A 19,639-nucleotide genomic window follows, 5' to 3' on the forward strand; every position below is an offset into this window, starting at 1 on the left:
TTGCCTCCATTTAGTACTTCAGTGACTGGCTCTTGACAGGAGAGGCAGAAAACACCTTGCAAGTGATGGGGAGGACAAGACAAATGGTGAGGAGCTGGTGGTTCAGAAAGTGGTAAGAACCCATCCCCAGTCCCTCTGGTCATGAGCTTGTTTCTCTAAGGATTTAAGGTGATAAATACAACCTGCCCCACTCCCACCATGAGCATTCCTTGAGCTCCTTCCGAGCTCCCTCCAGGTGGGTTCCTGTTCAATGAACACGTGGGATGCTCCTGTGAGACACCATTAACACCCAGGGCAGCTCCAACCTTCCCTCTGCAGCAACTCAGAAACTTCTAAGGTTTCATTCTGCAAACGTTTTCAGCCCAAGTCTGAGCACAGGAATTATCCCTCCACCAAGGCAGAGGGAAGGGCTCATGCCATCATCTGCCAGCTGGTGTTTACACAAGCAGGTATTTGGGAAAAGATTTGACACTTTCCATTCACACACTGCCTTAATCTGAATTAAGCTTCGAGTCTTGAGAACCTCTGAGAAACAGATATTTCAAAAAGCAAATCCGGAAATGAAAAGATTAAAAAACCCACCCAAAATCCCCCAATCAGATAATTTAAATCGACGTCACGTGTCGAGAAGATCGAGATTTGCAGAAAACTGAGTGTTCATTATGAATGGCTTGCTCAGCTCTTAAGAGAATCAAACATTTTGGTTGATCACAGGAAGGCAGCTCAGCTCTAGAGATGAATTGTTGGCTCGGGAAGGTGTTATTAACCCATGGCTTTCTTTGAGTGTGTTTTGATTGAATTTATAGGTTTAAAATTACAACGTGCTGGAGTTTTCGTGATTTCTCAAGGTTTTACATCCCAAAGCAGGTGCAGTGCAATGCACAGGATCATGTCTGCTGTGTGAACACAGGGTTGATTTTGTGTTCAGCCTTGCTGACCTTAAATCACACCCAATACTCTGCTCTTCTCAGATACCAAGAGACACCTGAGTTACACAGCCTTTTGCTCCATCAGCAGGAAGGAAGGTCCTGAGCAGGAGGGTCTGGCCATGGCCTGTCCTGCATCCATCACTTGGCATTTTTCCTATTGCTTCAGCAGAGCAGCTGAGAGCTTCAGGCAATTAATTTGCTTATTTAAAGCCAGGTAACCACAGGGACAGAGCCATGAGGCTGTTAATGAAGGGTTAATTAGCATCTCCTCTTCCACTCACTCACCCAGTGCCCATCTCTGAAGGCTGCAGTGTGAAGAATGGCAGTTCAGTGGGTCAGGACTTGGCTCTCACTGGAAAACCTGATCCTAGCTCAGAACAAAACCTATTCCAGATGAACTAGATACTTGGGAACATCCTCCAGCCAACCACTCAGAGTGTTGCACATTCCATTAGATCACAGCCAGCACAGACATGGGCAATTCTTCCAGAGAGCTTAGAAAGGAGTCTGAACTGGCTCTTCGCATTTTTTCACAGTACATAAAGGTTGAGGAGCATTAGCTTTGGAGGGAATTTCTGTTTGTGTCCTCCACACCGTGACCTCTGATGGTTTCTGATGGTTCAGGACACCTGTGGAGCCTCTGGAATGAATTCCAGCCTGACAGTGAGACACGACCGAATTCCAACCAGAGAGTGAGACACATGAGCCAGCCCACTGCCCATTCTCTGCCTCTGAGGCACAGAGGGCAACTCAGTGCCACAGTTTGGCTGGTTTAGAGTGGATCCTGACCCCTGTGAGGTCCCTGTCCCACACCAGACGCTGCAGCCCCCGCCCAGCTCTGCCCCCGCCGGGCACCGACACCTGCGACCTCCCCCTGACCTGCCAGCTCCTCTAAATTAAGAACCTCTTACATCCTTCCTTGGCCCACGGGGTGCTAAGAAGGTCACCACAGATCGTGGCTTAAAGGGCCACCAAGTGCCACCCTAATCCTGGCAGGACAGGAACTGCTGGAGCTCATAAACCACCTGAGCAGGTGATTAGAGTCGGGATTTATTTGTGCTCAGACACGAGGATGGCCCCTCTGACACTGGGGTTCGTCTCAGACACACACAAAACTTCAGCCATCCGGTGTTTGTTGAGGATGCTCCATGTCCCCTCATTATGGGACACTTGCAACCCTGCACTGATGGACTCAGTAACAGGTATTTTCATGACCTTCCCCTCATTGCTGGAATAATGGGCATTTTCATCAGCCTTCCTCCTCTATTCTCAGTGTTCTTCTCCAGCTGCCTGAATGACAGATAATTCCACAGGTTTTTACTGCACCTCTCAAGAAATAGGGAGCCTCAACCTTTATCCTGTGTGCCACCAATAACTGGAGGGAGGAGTGAAAAATGAAAAAGCAAATAATCAACCAGCACAGCGTTCGGAGTTCAGGACTCCTGTGAAAGCGAAGAACTCACCAGATAAAAGACAGTTTCCTCCACTTTAGTAAATTCCTTGTACAAAAAGAAGGCTCCACAGTTTAAAGCACTGTTTCATGTGCCAGCAGCCAAAACAAAACTTTTCAAAGTTTCTGGCAGTGTCCTTTGTAAAAATGCTGTCAATAATAAATAAATCATGTATTTCTTCAACGCTGCTGAATCCCGTAATTTCATTTGCTGAGTTAAATCCTGGTCTAGGGAATTAGGGCACAGTAGTTGTCTTATTCATGCAGAAAAGGGTTTTTAGCCAGTTCATTTGTTTAACATATCTGCATGCCAGAAATTTTTTGTCCTACTTTGTGTCAAAATACTCCCATTACCAGCACGGGCAGATACACTAAGCTGGAGCAGGAAATGGTTCCAGACAAATCAGAAGCAAACCCAAGTTCCCTTTCTCCCTCAACTGCCTGATCTGGCTTTGGAAAAGTTCATGTGAATCTTTACACCTCTGCTATTTGGAGTTTCTTGGATTAGACTTCCAAATCAGTAAGAAGTGTAAAACTCCTGGATTACTGCACATGGTGTCTCCTGAGGTCCATCACACAGCAGCACAGCTCCTGCCTGTGTGAGGAGAGGTTTTACCTGATCACACTTATATTTTCTCCCTCTTATATAAGTTCCCAAGGAAAAAAACAATTGTGATACCAATTAAAACACCAGGACTGTAAAACCTGCTGAACCGGAAACTGAGGATTCCATCCTTGGAAGTGTCCAAGGCGAGGTTGGACGGGGCTTTGAACAACCTGGTCTGGTGGAAGGTGTCCCTGCCCATGGCAGGGGGTGGAACTGGATGGGCTTTAAGGTCCCTTTCAATCCAAACCATTTTGTTAATCTGTGATTCCTGTTTTTATCCATCTGCCTGGGAACTGGAAGGGAAAGTGCACTGTTGAAAATGTTACACCACTTCATCTTCATGCCTGAAATCTTCATTCTCCCTCTGCTAAAGCAAACCCCAGGTTTTATTTACCTGAAGTCCTGCTGCTCCATTCTCCCCAAAACAAAACTCCCACCAGAGCAGACAGAGAGTTCCCACCTCTGCCCCTCCTGGACCTCACTGCTCAGGGAGCACAGCAAGTTTCCAACAGCCACAGTCACTCTGGATCAGTATTTCCCAACACTCAGGTCATGCTGTCACTGGAGCTCATCCCTAAATCCTCTCCCACCCTTCCACAAAACCTCTTCTTCACAGAGGTGCTTTCAGCTCAGCCTACCTGGCAAACTGGGTCTGGGGGATGTCCAGGCTCGTGTCCTGACAGTGCCATGTCTGTTGGACCTGGGAGATGGCTCTCTTCCTAAATCATGGCCTGAGGACACTGCTGCACCCTTTGGGGATGGGCAACTCCTCTGTCCTGAGCAAAGCACCAACAAACCCCAGTGTGCTGATGTCCAAGGAGATCCCCTGAGCCTGCTCCTGCCACTCCCTGTGCCAGCACCTGCTCTGCTTGCCCTATGCACAGGCAGCACCAGGGCTTTGACCACGCTCTGGGCACCCTCTGTCCCCCCCAGCAGCTCCATGAGCTGTGTGCCCGCCCCAAGCACAGTGTTCCCTGTGGGAAGCACTTCCATCCAGCTGCTCCTTGCAACCCCTTGCTCTGGGACAGGCTCAGGGAAGTCAGGAGCAGAGTCCACCTCTAGACTGCTCTAGACACTCACATTCATCTTCACCACAGCAAACTGCAAAGGTGACTTTGAGAAGCAACACGACGACTCAGAAATGCAAACACACCGAAAGCCACCGTGTCCACAACGAGCCCAACCTGCCCTGCAGGGTGTAATTAAAGCAATCCTGTCTCTGTCACCAACAGCACTGAGGGCAATGGCAGGTTCTCAGCAAATCCAGCAACCTCTGACTCCTCGAAGGCTCCCAGCAGGATGAGCCCAGTGCCAGCAGGCTCAGCACCTTCCACCCCACGCTGGGACAAAGCCACTCGGGACAACTCATCACCTCAGGCAAGGTGTCTGTGCTGCCCCAAATCCCACTGCTGAGTCCCCCAGCCACAAAACTGGGAATTGCAGGGATCTCTCCCACCATTCCTCACATCTAAAAGTACATCAAGATCCATTTACTTACCGGGACTGGCTGGCACTTGGGGTTTGTCAGTCCTCCCGTCACCGCTCCGGGAGCAGGTGCACAGCCCCTCGACAGTCTCAGCCTCACCCTGCAAGAACCAGGACACAGAGGGATGGTAAGAGGATAATCCAGTACTTTCTAACCCTCAGCAGAGCAGGGAGTGTGGTGTTGGAAAGCAAAGCTGCTGGATGTCTGCAAAGATCAGAGCCGGGACTTTCCGAGCTAAGACTCTGAGCTGCTTAGCAGGGAGCTGGAAGGGAGCAGACAGAAGAGGTTGTGTTTGCAGGGCTGAGCACTGAGAGAGCTGCTGGGGGTGGTTCAGGGCAGCTTGGGCACCAGAAATCCCACAAAAACTGCTACCTCAGGTTAATGCTAGCAGAGAACACAGAAATGGGCCGATGGAGGCAGGAATTTTTGGTCACGATGGCTGGGATTCACACGGGGAAATGAGAGTTTCTTCAAACTGAAATATCCCACAGTAAAACTTTTTAGTGGTTTTATTTATTGTTTGGTTTTCTGTATGGAAAATGTGGCTTGAAACTGAAGGATTTGCTCTGGATTAGACAAACTTGAATTGAAATGTTCTGTTGATGGAATTGGGATTGTTCAGCCTGGAGAGGAGAAGGCTCTGGAGTGACCTTATTGTGGCCTTATTGTGGCTTATCGAGGCTCCAAGAGAGCTGGAGAGGGACTTTGGACAAGGGCCTGGAATGACAGGACAAAGGGGAATGGCTACAAGCTGAAGGAGGGCAGGGTTAGATGGGATATTGGGGAGAAACTCTACCCTGTGAGGGTGGGGAGGCCCTGGCACAGGTTGCCCAGAGCAGCTGTGGCTGCCCCATCCCTGGAAGTGCCCAAGGCCAGGTTGGACGGGGCTTGGAGCAACCCGGGCTGGTGGAAGGTGTCCCTGTCCATGGCAGGGGGGTGCAATTGATGATCTTTAAGGTCCCTTCCAACCCAAACCATTCCGAGATTATGATTCTATTCTATGACACTTGGATACATGGGCTGCCTGATCCCATGGGAGGGCAGGAAGGGCAGCCAGGGCTCCTGCAGGCACCACAAACGTGATGCTGAACAGTTATAGCTCCTCCCAGCCTGCCAGCAGAGACTCTCCAGACTGAGAGGCTCAATTCAGCCCCAGTTGTGCCACAGCACTGCAAAAGGTCAAACTGGAATGAAGCTTTTAATTAAAACTGAGGAAGTGCTAAAGAGACAGAGAAATGCAGCCCTGGGCTCCAGCCAACCCTGAGGTCACACAGATCTAGTGAGCCCATCAGAGATGACACAGTGGCTTCCACACTCCAGGGATAATCCCTCCTGCACAGGGGCCATGGAAAAGCCACCACAGTGACAGAGGTTAAAAGCAGGGGATGCTGCCATGGGGCCACGTTTCCTGTCATCCAAGAACCCAACAAAGCATTGGAGATGAACAACTTCCCAGTGCTGTTTCCTCAGTTCCCCTCCATTCCAATATATCCATCACTCATGTTTACTGAGCCTCTCCAGAGGTCTGGCAGCATTTCTCAGAAGTTCAGTTCAATGTGTGTGCAAAGTGCTGGAATCAGGGACTGCAGCAATGCTCTGGGAATGGGCCTTCAAGAAGGAGAGATATGGGAGAGGGGAGAGAGTAGTAGGGGAAACTGGAGGCCAAACCATGTCTGAGCAGAGCCCTGGACATCAAAACTCTCATAGATACACTAGGAAAGGGGAAAAGCAAATGGCTTGTGGCCTGATCTGGTGATACCTGCTGTAAATCTGAAGTTCTGATTTCCCATCTCCTCCCAAACTCACCCTGACACCTGGACAGAGACCAAAGTGCTCACCTGGCTCCTAAAGCCTTCTACTGCTGCAAAGAACAACCCAAAGCTGGTGGGCAGAGGGATATACAAGAGCATCAGAAGCTCTAAGTTCTGCTCTTGGCTCCACCTCTTTGAGACCAAGAACCAAATTCCTGCCTGTCTTTGTGTCCCTGAGGATGTTGTTAGACCCAGATGAGGTCACAAAGCTGGCTGATAACCCAAAGTGGAAGCAGTAAAGGAGCAGCACAGAAAAACTTCACCATTAGCAAGATCAAGGGAGCTGAAAAAGGATGTCCACCTCTGCTGCTCCATAATCCCTCTTTTCCCAAAGGTACAGCTACATGAAAGACCAAATTATCACAGAATCCCAGAATGGTTTGGGCTGGAAGGGACCTCAAAGCCCATCCAGTTCCACCCCCTGCCATGGGCAGGGACACCTTCCACTAGCCCAGGTTGCTCCAAGCCCCATCCAGCCTGGCCTTGGACACTTGCAGGGATGGGGCAGCCACAGCTTCTCTGGGCAACCTGTGCCAGGGCCTCCCCACCCTCACAGAGAAGGATTTCTTCCCAATATCCCATCCAAATCCACCCTCCCCAGCTTAAAGCCATTCCCTGCTCTTACACCAAGTTCCTCTTCACTGTGCAAGTCCTGTGGAATTCAGGCAGCAGGAAAAGCAGAGTCTGGCCTTTGCAGGGCTGAGTCAGTCAGCTGAGTGCCCTGTGCCCTGATTTTTCTAGAACCACTTCAACCCACGGTGCAAAAGTGAAGGAGAATGGATACAGGTCCTCTCCAAAATACAACATATTTAGAACCAAGTAACTGCACTAAAATGTGCTGGTTTATTTTCACTCTGGGCTCCCCAAGCTTTTCCCTTCTCTCCCCGAATGATAATGGGCGTAAAAATTAAATAGAAGTTCTCCAAGAAAAAGCAAAAGGCACTGAAGGGTCATAAATCACAGTCTGGATGGCATTCAGAGGGAGCTGGGGGAGGGAATAAAGAGTGAAGCAGTGTAGATACTGCCTAAGATATACCAGAGACCCTTAAACACCCAAGACTCGTCCTCAGGGCACTCCACACAAGGGGTAAGTTTTGGTGAAGCAGCAATGTGCCCAGCACAGCAGAGGGGTTGGTACATGCTGCCCACAGTCCCACAGGGCTCAGAACACAGGGAGTGTCCCCCCAGCACCACCCCTGCACCTCCAGCTCATGTGGGGATGAAGACCCTGATGAAAACACCCTCTGATTTCCCTAAAGCCACAGTTCTGTACTGATTGGTAACTGCTGAGGGCAGAAGAGCTGCAAACAGATGGTCTTTTTGAGGGGTTTCCAAGAAGTGCCCTTCTTGCTCATCCAAAGGGCCTGCAGGGATGGACCCATGGGACCAGGGCTGCCCCTCTCTCCCCTCAGGGCTATCTCACTGCCACCAGCAGTGGGATCAACTGGGGACTTGAGGAAGAGTAAAGAGGGACCAGCCCAGTGCTGGAGTGGGGATAGAGACACCTCTGAGCAGCAGCTCTCCTGGATGGGATGTTCCCTCACCTGATGACCTGGGATCCTGGCATCAGCATTCCACTCACCTGAAACACTCCCCAGGTAACCACACAAGCCCAATATTTTGGAAACACTACATATCAGCACCGATTTGCTGCTAATAAACAAGATCACCTGTAACTGTGCAGGCACCTTCTACTTCATTAAACCTAAAGATTTTGCTCTCCAGGGGTTTGCTCCTCAACAGGAGCAGGAAATGAAAAGACAGAGTGTGTAATTTAATTGGGGATGAAGCTCCATCTCTGCACTACCTGTCATAATTACGTGTCATTTAAAACAAGTGTGGAGCAGGTGTGGAATGGCACCAGCTCTGGATGTGCATAAAAAAGGGTGACAACAGCAGCATGTCCCAGATTGAATCAGATGGTGCCACTTAGAAACTCCTGTTCCCTTCAGGTTCTTCCTTCGTTTTCTCAAACTTCTCTGAGAAATTCAGTTTGGAAAGGGGTGAGAAGAAATGGCATCTCTGCAGAGCCAAGGGGGCTGAACAGAAGAGAAGGTTGTTTCAGCATCACGTGCTGAGGCCCAGCAATGGTCCCTGAGAAATGTGGGCAGGGCTGGGGTTGGCAACAAGGATGGGCCCAATGGAGGTCCATCAGCACAGCCACATGTGTTCAGGTGACAGAGGTGGCAGTGCTGAACCTGCTGCTCCTTCTTCTTCCTCTCTGGGTATCCCCCCTTTGCCTCCCTGTTCTGTCCAGGATAAGACATCCATGGGTTGGGTGCTTGCAGGTGAGTGCACCACTGTGGAAGTGAATCACAGAGTTAGAGAATAACCTTGGCTGGAAGGGACCCACCAGGATCATCCAGTCCAGCTCCTGGCCCTGCACACACACCCCAACAATCCCACCCTGTCCCTCAGAGCATTGTCCAAACCCTCCTGGAGCTCTGGCAGCCTCAGGGCTGTGCCCACTGCCCTGGGGAGCCTGGTCAGTGCCAACCACCCTCTGGGGGAAGAACCTTTTCCTGAGATCCAGCCTGAAGCTTCCCTGGCACAGCTCCAGCCATTCCTTCAGGTCCTGTTGCTGGTCAAGTGACCTCAAGGTGCTGATGTATGCCTTGGGAGCTGACTTGGGTAGGAGAGGGTTTCTGCTTTCCCTCATGTCTCCCAGCCCCTCTCTCCAAGCTCCAGCACCAGAAGAACAATGTGATAAATCACTTCCATCACGTTAATGTTGAGGGTTTCAGAGAGCAGAGGCAAAGAAGAGCAAGGAGAGCCTATGGATTGGTTGTGCTGCAAGGGAAAGAAGACCTGGACTTCACCTTTTGAGCTGCTGGGGAGAGTTCATGGAATTTAAGGCAGCTCAGTTGGCTCAAGCCTTCCCAAAACAGCTTCCACCACTGAGGCTTTGCCACCTGAAGAAGCTCAAACTCGGAATCCTCATGTGTCCCTCCGCGCTGAGAACTCCTCCAGCTCTCCATCTGGGCTGGGAGCTTGGACCTGCTCATGCAGACCCTCTCCTGCACAAAACCAGTGGGTGAATGGGACCTCTGGGAGAGACCAGCAGGAAACCCACAGAAACCAAACCATTTGACTTCAATCCCAAAGCAGAGTAGCTCAGCTGGGAGTGGGAACACTCTCAGGCACCTGCTCTGGCTGCTTGGTTGGGCTGAGTGACTGCAGGTTCCTCCTGGAAAACTGATGCCTGAAGTGTGAACCAGAGCAGAGATCTCTGCCCATCCTGCTTTTCCAGATGTTATCAGTAACATCCTGGATTTATTTAAATCTGGTTTTCTAACAGGTACCTTTTCTATGCCTCCTACCATGGGAGATAAAAGAGGAGGAACCCCGTTTAACTGATGGACTTTAATTAGTTGCCTGTTGCTGTCAAAGCCCTGCTCTCATATTCTGATGCAAATTCACACCCTTTCATTCTAAGCAATACCTCAGTTTGGCTTCAGTCTTCCAGTGATCCTTAAATGTCATGTTTCCTCCCCAGTGAATTAATATTCAGAGGATCACAGAATGGTTTGGGTCAGAAAGGACCTTAAGGATCATCTCATTCCAAGCCCCCGCCATAAGCAGGATATTCAGACCCTCTAATTGTCACTGATCTGCTCATCCTGCCTTGGGCTGGGTTTCTTCAGCCACTGAGCACATCAGATACTTTTCCTGACCAAACCTCTTGGCCAGGATGGTGCTCAGGGAACGCTCTGGGAACCAGCTCTGCTCCCATCTCCCTCCCACACCATCCCGCTCCAAAACCCACACAGCCCTGGGAACAAAACATGCCTTGCCCAAGGCAAACAGGCCCCAGCTTCTTCTGTCATGGAGACATGAAACCCTAAACCACGTCCCAGCCCAGGATGGCAGCAGGGACAGGTCACTCTTCCTGTTCCTCTTCAAGGGGCATGGACACAGCTCCCCATCGTCCCTAATTTTATATCGTGACGTCTCCATCTCCTGCCTGTCAATCCTCCTGCTGTCACAAGGTCACCAGGCCAGTTGGAAAGCAATTTTTCACACCCTTGCTAATCCAGAGGCACCTGGCTGCCTACTCCCACTGGGAAATGCTGACAACGAAACTAATTAGTGGGCAGCAGGACTTGGGGGGGGAGAGGTGCTGCAGACAGACAGCACTGGCCTTTAGGGTACCAGCCAAAAATTCCAGGGATTCAGGAGCGGTTCCTGGCACTTCCCTGCACTCCCTTCATGACCTTGGGCTTCAGCTCTGTGCTCACCTCCTCTCACTGAGGCTGATAACACTTCCCAAGGGTGGCCATGCAGACAAATTAATTCACGTTCAGAAAATAACCCATTATGATGGGCCCATTTGGAATAAAAATGGATGTGTTTTCCCTGCATCACTACTGGCTTCAGGGGAATGAAGCCAAGAATGGCTGTAATCTGGTCTGTACAGAGCCAAGCTCTTCACCAGACTTGTGCATTGGATATTCTCACAGTGTCTGGGCTGAGTAACTTGAGTGGCACAGGTTGCCCAGAGAAGCTGTGGCTGCCTCATTCCTGGAAATGTTCAAGGCCAGGTTGGACGGGGCTTGGAGCAACCTGGGCTAGTGGGAGGTGTCCCTGCCCATGGCAGGGGGTGGAGTGAGATGGTGTTTAAGGTCCCTTCCAGCCCAGCCCATCCTGTGGTTCCATGACATGCCCAGGGCCAGGGGATACTCCACAGCAGGAGGCAAGTCAGGAAGGGGTTAACTCCTCCTCAGCTGGTGCTGTTACCTGGATGGGTGAAATCCAGAGAGCAGTCCATGCACCATCGTTCATTTTGAGGAATTTAGGAATTGCAGAGTGCCTTCCCCACCCCAAACACGAGCACAGGCAGCCCCTGGGGCCCAGCTGCTTTCCCCCATCACTCCCCCAGCACTGACACTGCCTCCAAACATCCCAGCTCCTGGGAAGCTGGGATAACCCCAGCTTGGAAAGAGAATGAAAAACATCCCAACATCCCTGCCCAGCAATGTTTTCTCCCTTCTATAAAACACAAAGGGAGGCTCAGGAGCCAGGGCAGTGTCTGCTGAAGCCCAGCACACTGGGACACCTCGGTGGAAGGAAAGAAAAGCCCTGAGCTGCCCTGTCAGAACTTCAGCAGTGGAGATAATTGGTTTGTACACATTTCTCCCCACCCAATTATCAGCTCAGTTTAGTGTTTGATTTTACAGGACTCTGGTCCAGCAGACTTGCTGCTGTTCCTGCTTCCTCTCCCTCATTCCTGTGGATATCACCCAGTCCCTAAATCATTTTTAATGGCCCCTCTCCCCACATGCCCTCCCAGCTCATTCCAGCCCCATCAGCACAAGGAGGCTGCAGATAGGAAGGAGCTGACATTTCTCTTTTGAGTAATTTGCAGTGGATTTCTTGCCCGTTTGATGTAGTCATTTTGTTCTCTGCGCTGATGTGACATTAATTATTGTTAAATATTCTTATCTGTTACACACAGTTCTGTTTAGATAAAGGTCAGTGCGTGAACCCCTGACAGTGCTCGTTGCTGCCATGCTCCAAAGCCAATTTGTCATCCTCTCCCTTCAATACCTTCATCTTCGTTTCAGTCCATTTTCCCATTAATTCAGGCACAGCAGAGGGCCATTAAAAAATGCAAAATCTCTCAGCTGTTCATCTCGGCACTGGCACAGGGAATTAGGAGCTTGGGGAGCACCAGTTGCACAGGGAGAACAGGTAATAATGCCCAGGAAAATCCAGCAGCAGCCTCTTGTAAGGAGCTGTGTGGCTGCCCCCCAGAATATGCAACTATTTCTGCTTTAATGAAAGTCAGCTAAGCCTTGTCCAGCCCACAGTGCCTTCTCCCAGCCTGGTGTGCAGTGGGATAACAGCATCATCCAGAGGCCCTGGCACAGGGTGCCCAGAGAAGCTGTGGCTGCCCCATCCCTGCAAGTGTCCAAGGCCAGGTTGGACGGGGCTTGGAGCAACCTGGGCTAGTGGAAGGCATCCCTGCCCATGGCAGGGGTGGAATGAGAGGAGTTTTAAGGTCTCTTCCAACCCAAATCATGGTGGGATTTATGATTCTATGCTAAGCCCACACCACCCTCTCTTGGCAGAGGACAAGAAGGGCAAGCTCAAGCTGTCCTTACCAAACTTCCCAGCAGGGCAGCACAGGGCAGCCTGATCCATGTTCCCAAAGGCCTGGGGAGCAGCTGGATGCACAGAAGCCTGCTCACAGCGAATAGAACCTGCACCTGCACCTGCTCTGTCTTGCTTTTCCTCTCTCTGACTGCACAATTCCCACCCAACCACCCTGGCACATGCTTCCCATGTGAGGTGGGGATGGGGATACAGGGGCGTCTGCCTGGGACTGGCTCCAGCACCCCCGGTCCCTGCCTGCCCTGGGAGCCCTTGAGGAGCCAAAATAGCATCTCCACAGCATATCAGGAGCAGGGGTGTTGAGGTTTGCCAGCAGCCTGTGACCTTGGGTGGCCCTCCCCAGGAACAAGGTGGTCATACAATCTTCCAGGGACACACGTCAGCGTGGCGACAACAACGGGCCTTGGGACAGTCAGCCTGTCACAGGAGGGGCACAGACAACAGATCTCAGGACATCCAGCCTGTCACAGGAGGACACGGAGCTGCCACAATCCAGGAACAATCCCCAGCTCATCTTACACTGGGACAGAGACAGGGAGCGGGGCTGGCAGCCCCCAGGGCCTGAGCAAACCTGCTCTGCTGAAGCTTTTGTGCCCCCATCCAGCAAAGTGCTTCACTCCAAGCACACAAACAGCCCTAATGCCATCCAGGGAGCCCTTCAGACACTTCAGTCCACGCCTACAGGAGCACCTGAGTGAGGACTTCAGAGCAGACAGAGGGAGTAAGGGGGATGAAAAGGAGCTGAGCCCACAGCCCAAACGAGACAGAATCTCAGAATCACACAATCAGCCAGGTTGGAAAAGACCTCTGACATCATCAAGTCCAACCTTTGACCCAACACCACCTGGCCTACTAAACCATGGCACTAAGAGCCATATCCAGTCTCTTCTTAAACACCTCCAGGGATGGAGAATCCACCCCCTCCCTGGGCAGCCCAATCCAATGTCTGAGCACTCTCTCCGTAAAGAACTTCTTCCTAATGTCCAACCTAAACCTCCCCTGGCACAGCTGAAGACCCAGCCCTCTTGTCCCACTGCTGGTTCCTGGCAGAAGAGCCTGACCCCCACCTGGCTCCCCCCTCCTGTCAGGGAGTTGCAGAGAGTCAGGAGGTCTCCCCTGAGCCTCCTCCTCTCCAGGCTGAACCCCCCCAGCTCCCTCAGCCTCTCCTCACAGCACTTGTGCTCCAGTCCCTTCCCCAGCCTCGCTGCCCTAGACAGTGACAAGGACCAGGGTGGGGATGCTCAGAGTGGCAGGAGGCTCCCAAAGCAGGACTAGGTTAATACAAGGGCTCAGCTGGCTGGAAAGGTGGATTCTGCCACACGAGTAGAGAAGGATGCAAAGGTGGATTCAGCGTGACTGAAGTAGTGCACCATGAATCATGTGCTCTCTCCAGCACTTGGCAAATGGAAGAACATTTGATCCTTTATTCAAAGTGACATTTAATTTTGCATTGTGCTAAATCATTCTGTACTTCTGAATAAAAGAGAATAAACTCCCAAACTCATCCCCCTCTCAGTGAAACACAAAGAAATAGTGCATTGTGCTGAATGTAATCCGTAGGGTTTTTTTCCCTTCACTTACAGTCAAGGAATCGTTAAGGTTGGAAAGGACCTCTAAGATAATTGAGTCCAACCATTAACCCAGTACTGTCAAGGCCACCACTAAACCATGTCCCTAAGCACCTCATCCACATGTTTTTTAAGCACTTTCAGGGATGGTGATTCCACCACTGCCCTGGGTTGCCTTTTCCAGTGTTTGACCATCCTTTCTGGGAAGAAATCTTTCCTAACATCCAATCTAAACCTCCCCTGGCACAACTTGAAGCCATTTCTTCTTGTCCTGTTGCTTGAAAAAGGGACCAATCCCCACCTGGCTCCCCTGTCCTGTAAGGGAGTTGTAGAGAATGAGAATGTCCCCCCTGAGCCTCCTTTTCTCCACACTAAACAACCATTTTATTCATCCCAACCATAAATAAGCTCCAGGACAAATGGATATTCACATCCCAGGCCCTCAGCTCAGCCACCCTGCTGCCCTCCCCTTGCTAAACTGGGAGCAGGGAAGTGCGAGAGCTGGCTTCACACGTCTGCAGAGGTATGAGAAACACAGCCCCTCTCCAGGCTTGGGGACAGGGTGTCCTGCAGCTAAAAATACAGAGACAAGCCAAAAAGTCAAGGCTAGCAAGAGGCATTGGTGGGGTGCCCAAAAACAGAGCCTGTTTATTTCTGTGGCCAGTGCCCACCCAGCAGGAGAGGCTGCACACACGGTGCCTGCGTGACGGACACGCTCCTGCAGCTGCAGGAGTCCAATTCCTCACACACACACAGGGCTTCCCTCTGCCCTTCCCCCAGAGCAGCCTCACACCTTTCCTTCCTCTATTTTTAGCTGCTGCACAAAGCAGGGTAAGGTGCAGGAGCAGAGGGAAATGGAAATCACCACCCTGGTAAAGTCTCTCCCCTTCCACCACCACAGGGAGCTCAGGATCCAAGCACCAGCAGGGTCTGTGCTCAAACCTGCCCAGAGTTTGTGGGATCCAAGGTGGAAATATCTCCCAGAACTCCACCAGCAGCCTGAGCTGGGTGAGAGATGCCCAGTGCCTGGTGCAGAATTGGGCTGGTCTGTGCTCCCCACAGAGCTCCTACTGCACCTTCCCTGGGGCTCCTGCCCTGCCCCAGCCCTGGGCACCTGCAGGGGGGTTTGGGCTCTTCCTTCACGGTGTCACTGCTCAGGGCACCAATCTGGTGTAAATATTCAGCACTGCAAGCACCTCTGTATTTTGGGGGCTGATCTGGGTTCGGGAAGGGGGGTCTGGCATTGCTCAGTGGATGGTGAGGAACTGCATTGTGCATCACTTCTTTTTTCCATTTTGTATTATCATTATGATTATTATTTGCCATTATTACTGTATTTTACTTTATTTTCAATTATTAAACACCTTCCACTTGACCAGGCTACTCAGGATCCCATCCAACCTGGCCTTGGACACTTCCAGGGATGGGGCAGCCACAGCTTCTCTGGGCAACCTGTGCCAGAACTGGAGCTGTCAGAGCTCAGCTCTGCTCAGCCAGTGGAAACAGGAACAGTGACACCAAGGTGCAGCCACTCCAACACCACGGGAGCACCACGAGGAGCCTTTGGCACCAGGCACCAGGCACTTCCCACCCAGGGCTCCTCAATTCCACTTGCTTTCCTTCATTAACCACAATGGACTAACACCTGAGACCAGCACTGAGAGAAATCAATTATCTATCTATTTAACCTAGACCCCAGCTGTTATTCCCTCTGTCCCATGTTTGACTCCCCCCTGACATCTGACAGGAATTTGGGCAGGACAAACTTCTAAGGTAAGGAAAGGATAATGTCAGAGTTTCTCCTGCAAGTGGAGATTTCAGCATCAAACTGCTGCAAAAATATGAACAGAAAACTCCAGACCTTTAAGAGCAGCTGTTCCCTCTGTAACCTGCACTCAACATGGATTAAGGTCCATGTCCTGCTGTAAGAAACATCTCCTTGTGACAGGAATGCTGGTGGAGCTCTTGGTTAAGCAGGTACTTGATTTTCAAGGCCATGCTTTGAGCAACCTGCTCTAGTGGAAGGCGTCCCTGTCCATGGCAGGGGGGTTGGACTAGATCATCTGGAAGGTCCCTTCCAACCCAAACCATTCTGGGATTGCAGGCACTGCATTAGGGCTGAAAGGAAGGATCAGTTGAGCAGGACATGAGTCAGCAGAACCTGGTGAGCACCTGGCTCAGCCAGCAGGGCTGGAGGCAGCTGCCTGCTCACTGCAGGGGTTATGTGCTTTCATCTCACTGCTGATGGCAGAGGCACCTCATGGGAACAGAGGATCTGAGTTTTCCCCATCAGGCTTCCATCAGAGAGATGCTCTTGGCTCCAGCGCCAAAATCCAGAGAAGAAAAGATCTCTAATGTGGGATAATTAATTTTTTGTGCTACTCTGTTCTCATCAGATCAGGGAGAGCTGGTATGAAAGAGAAGGAAAGGAGCCTCTGCTGCTCTACCACCAGTCTAAGCTTTGACACAAAACCCACTAAATCCCAGTTCAGCAGCCACCTGGATGCTTTTGGTCGTGGTGCACAGAGCATGGTCTCTCCAAGCTCTGGCTGGTTGGGAGGGTCCTTTCTCATCCCCATCATCGCAGACACCTCTTGAGAACCTCCTTCCAAAGGAGCCAGTGTTCCCAGTGCAGCCACATGAGACTCCCCAGGAGCTGCCAGGGATGTCCACCCTGCCCAGCACTCCCCCAGCTCCAGAGAGGGGATATTAATCCTGCCCTGAGCTGGTGGTTTGTTGTACACAAGCAATTCCCTGCCTGTAATGAAATGGGTGTATCATCCCGATTAGGCACAGTCGTTCCATCCAGCCTTTAATTAGAGCTGTGTAATTAGAAATTCACTGAGTTATTTCACACAGTGGCAAACAAATACTGCTTGGATGGGGGTTTATGAGATGGTGACGGATTTCTCTGTAGCTCCCAGAGCTGACTGATAACCTGAAACAAATGGCATCTTCAGTTCTGGGGCCTTCACAAGGTGTGCAGAATGCTGAACATCAGGCCCATTTTGCATGGCTAAAAAGCAGAAATCAGGCGAGAAATGTGGAAAATATGACCAGTTCCAGGCAGTGTTTTTATCTCCTGCCAACCAGTGCAGTCAGGAGGCTGATGCTGCAGCCCCTGGTGCTGCCCTGGAGGCACCAGCCCCGAGCACCCAGCTGGGCTCAGGACCAGGAGATGGAATGGCCCCAACTCACCACCACAGTTGGGACACAGGAATGGGACATTCATATTCCAAATGCAGAGAGAGTCATTTGGAGAAATCCTAAAGGATCAGAAGGCTTTTACAAAAGGCCAGATGGGCAGAGGTGGGTGCAGACCCACAGGACTCAGATGGAGCTCCACTGCTGCACCAGCTGGGAAGCACCAACGGGAAGGATCAAGGAACTTCCTTGCCTGTTTTTGGCTATTTTATCCTAGAAATGAAATCTGAGAGGTGACAGAGGCTGCTTTCCACAGGGAAAGCATCGGGTCAGATGGAAAATCATCTGAACTAAAGGACAGACTGTCACACAGAGAAATCATGGAATGGTTTGGGTTGGAAGGAACTTTAAAGATCATCTCATTCCAGGCTCACTGCCAAAGGCAGGGATGTCACCCATGAGACCAGGTTGCTCCAAGCCCTGTCCAACCTGCCCTGCCCAGCTTGCCACCAGATGCTTTCACTCCAGCCAAGTGAGGCCACTGAAATCCAAAATTGTTTGAATTCACCCCAAGGCAGAAAAGCATTCTGTGGCACAGTGAGAGCAGAACCTGGACTCATCCCATGGCACTGCAGCTCCAAAATGCTTCCTGAGCTCCTCTTTCTGGGAGAGCTGCTGGCACAGCACTGGCACCAGGCACCTGTAATGGGCTGAGTGCTCTCTGCACCCAGGGGAAAACACACAAAGCATCCAGGAAAGCAAAGAGAAAATGCTCTCCTGGGAGACTTGAGCCTGAGCTGTTTCCATTAGACCATTTTTACAGATGGGGAAATGAAGCAGAGACAAGAAATGGCCCCCAGATGTGGAGTTATCTGCTGGTAAGTGGACAGCCAGCTTTACTATCAGATTTACACACTGCCTGACTACTCTGAGCAGTGTTTGCACCTTAAGTAACTACTCCCACTTAAGCAGGAACAGTGTAGCACAACCCTCAGGAAGCTCAGCTTAAGGCCAAGGTGGCCACCCAAGGGGATGATCCACACCTTCCCTGGGCTGGGAGAAGGGCCCAGAGCTTCTGAGAAGGCAAAACCTACCCTGGCTCAGCCCCAGCTGTGACGAGCTATGGCAGGATTTCAAAAAAAGCTGGAAGAGATAGAAAACAGCAGCTCTAAAAGTGGAGGTGACAACACTCCAAAAATCATGGCTTCTCCTGAAGAGTTTTTTCCATTAAACTGCTTCTCCAGCAGCAGCACTGACAGGTGGGAAAAGGGGGAACCAGTTCCACCACCAACTCACTCACAAGGATAAGAGCATTTGATTAAAGGAGGTCCTTAACAAACATCTGAAGGACCCTAAGACATGTTTGCAGTCACGTCTGGAGCTAATTCAAACAAGATGTGTAACTGCACACCCAGGTGAGAGTCACATTGTGTGGTTTGTTTTCTTCACCTTCCCCAGCTTTCCCTCAGGTACACGGTCCCTGCTGCTCGAATTTCTCCCAGACCTGTGGGTGGAATAAAACTTGTCCTGCCCACCTGCAGGGTGTTGGTGTGGAAGTGCTCCTGTGCTCATTCCAATCACAGCTCTGAGGGACTCTCAGGAACCCTCCAGCTCCTCAGGCCAATCCCAGACGAGCAGCACAGCTGGAATTTCAAACACTGCCTCGAGTGGAACAACTCTGAGAGCTCTTCACCAAAAGCACTTGATGAACAAGCCTGGGAGAAGACTCATGTCTGGAGCAGTGGCTGGTGCAGCACAGGAACCTGAATCCCTCAGGATCTACAGCAAATCTCCCAATGGGTAAGGAGAAATTCTGGTTTCTGAGGATGGTGGTCCTCTAACACTCCAAGAATGGGGGTAGAGTCGATGGACTTGGGACAGAAGTTCATTTTCACTTCATTTAAAAGCAGAACTCCTTCACTTTTAGTCCAAAACTCCTCATCAAAATGTAAGGTGACTGGTTTTGAATGGAGGAAAATGAAAATTAATTTGAAAGCCAACCAAATTACTGCTGAGAACCAGCCCCAGCAGAAATCTGAGATGGACCCTGAACTTGAACCTGCCACACCTTGGAATGAGTATGGACTCTCCATACTCAGACTTCCAAACCTCTACATTTTTAGGGTGTTCAGCTTCTCTTCTGCTCTCCTCTGGTATAAAGTATGGGTTCCAGGACTTCATCATGATGTCCTGATAATAGAACAAACATTAAAAAAAAAAAAATCCTGATCACAACCCAAAATTTAAACCGAAGAAATGGAATTTTCAAAGCAGACTTTTAAGTGGAACATTTTTTTCTGTTCAACACTTTTCCTGGCACATCTTTATTTTCCCAAACCTTTCCAAACTGATGAAAAAAAGCTATTCTATGAAAAAGATCTCCTCATTCAGGACCTCTTCTTACCTTGCAATGGTGAGTGAGCATTGATTTACCTAGAGGTGCTAAGTGGGTGGTGATTAGGAGAGAACAGCTTCTCACACTCTCTGGACATGCAGGCTCCCAACACAGCCCACAGGGCATGGAATGTCA

The 19,639-nt window shown here is 50.7% G+C and overlaps 1 protein-coding gene across 1 annotated transcript in view; it reads right to left on the reverse strand.

Annotated features, from left to right (window-relative positions):
* Positions 1-19,639, reverse strand: part of RALY (RALY heterogeneous nuclear ribonucleoprotein) — a 120,101-nt gene that overhangs the window by 71,773 nt on the left and 28,689 nt on the right. Inside the window, exon 2 of the mRNA XM_032704708.1 lies at positions 4,485-4,572. The gene's annotated coding sequence lies outside the window, so the exon portion shown is untranslated. The remainder of the gene's footprint in view (positions 1-4,484; positions 4,573-19,639) is intronic.

Source organism: Chiroxiphia lanceolata, chromosome 17, assembly GCF_009829145.1.
Source record: "Chiroxiphia lanceolata isolate bChiLan1 chromosome 17, bChiLan1.pri, whole genome shotgun sequence".
Taxonomy (NCBI): Eukaryota; Metazoa; Chordata; class Aves; order Passeriformes; family Pipridae; genus Chiroxiphia; species Chiroxiphia lanceolata.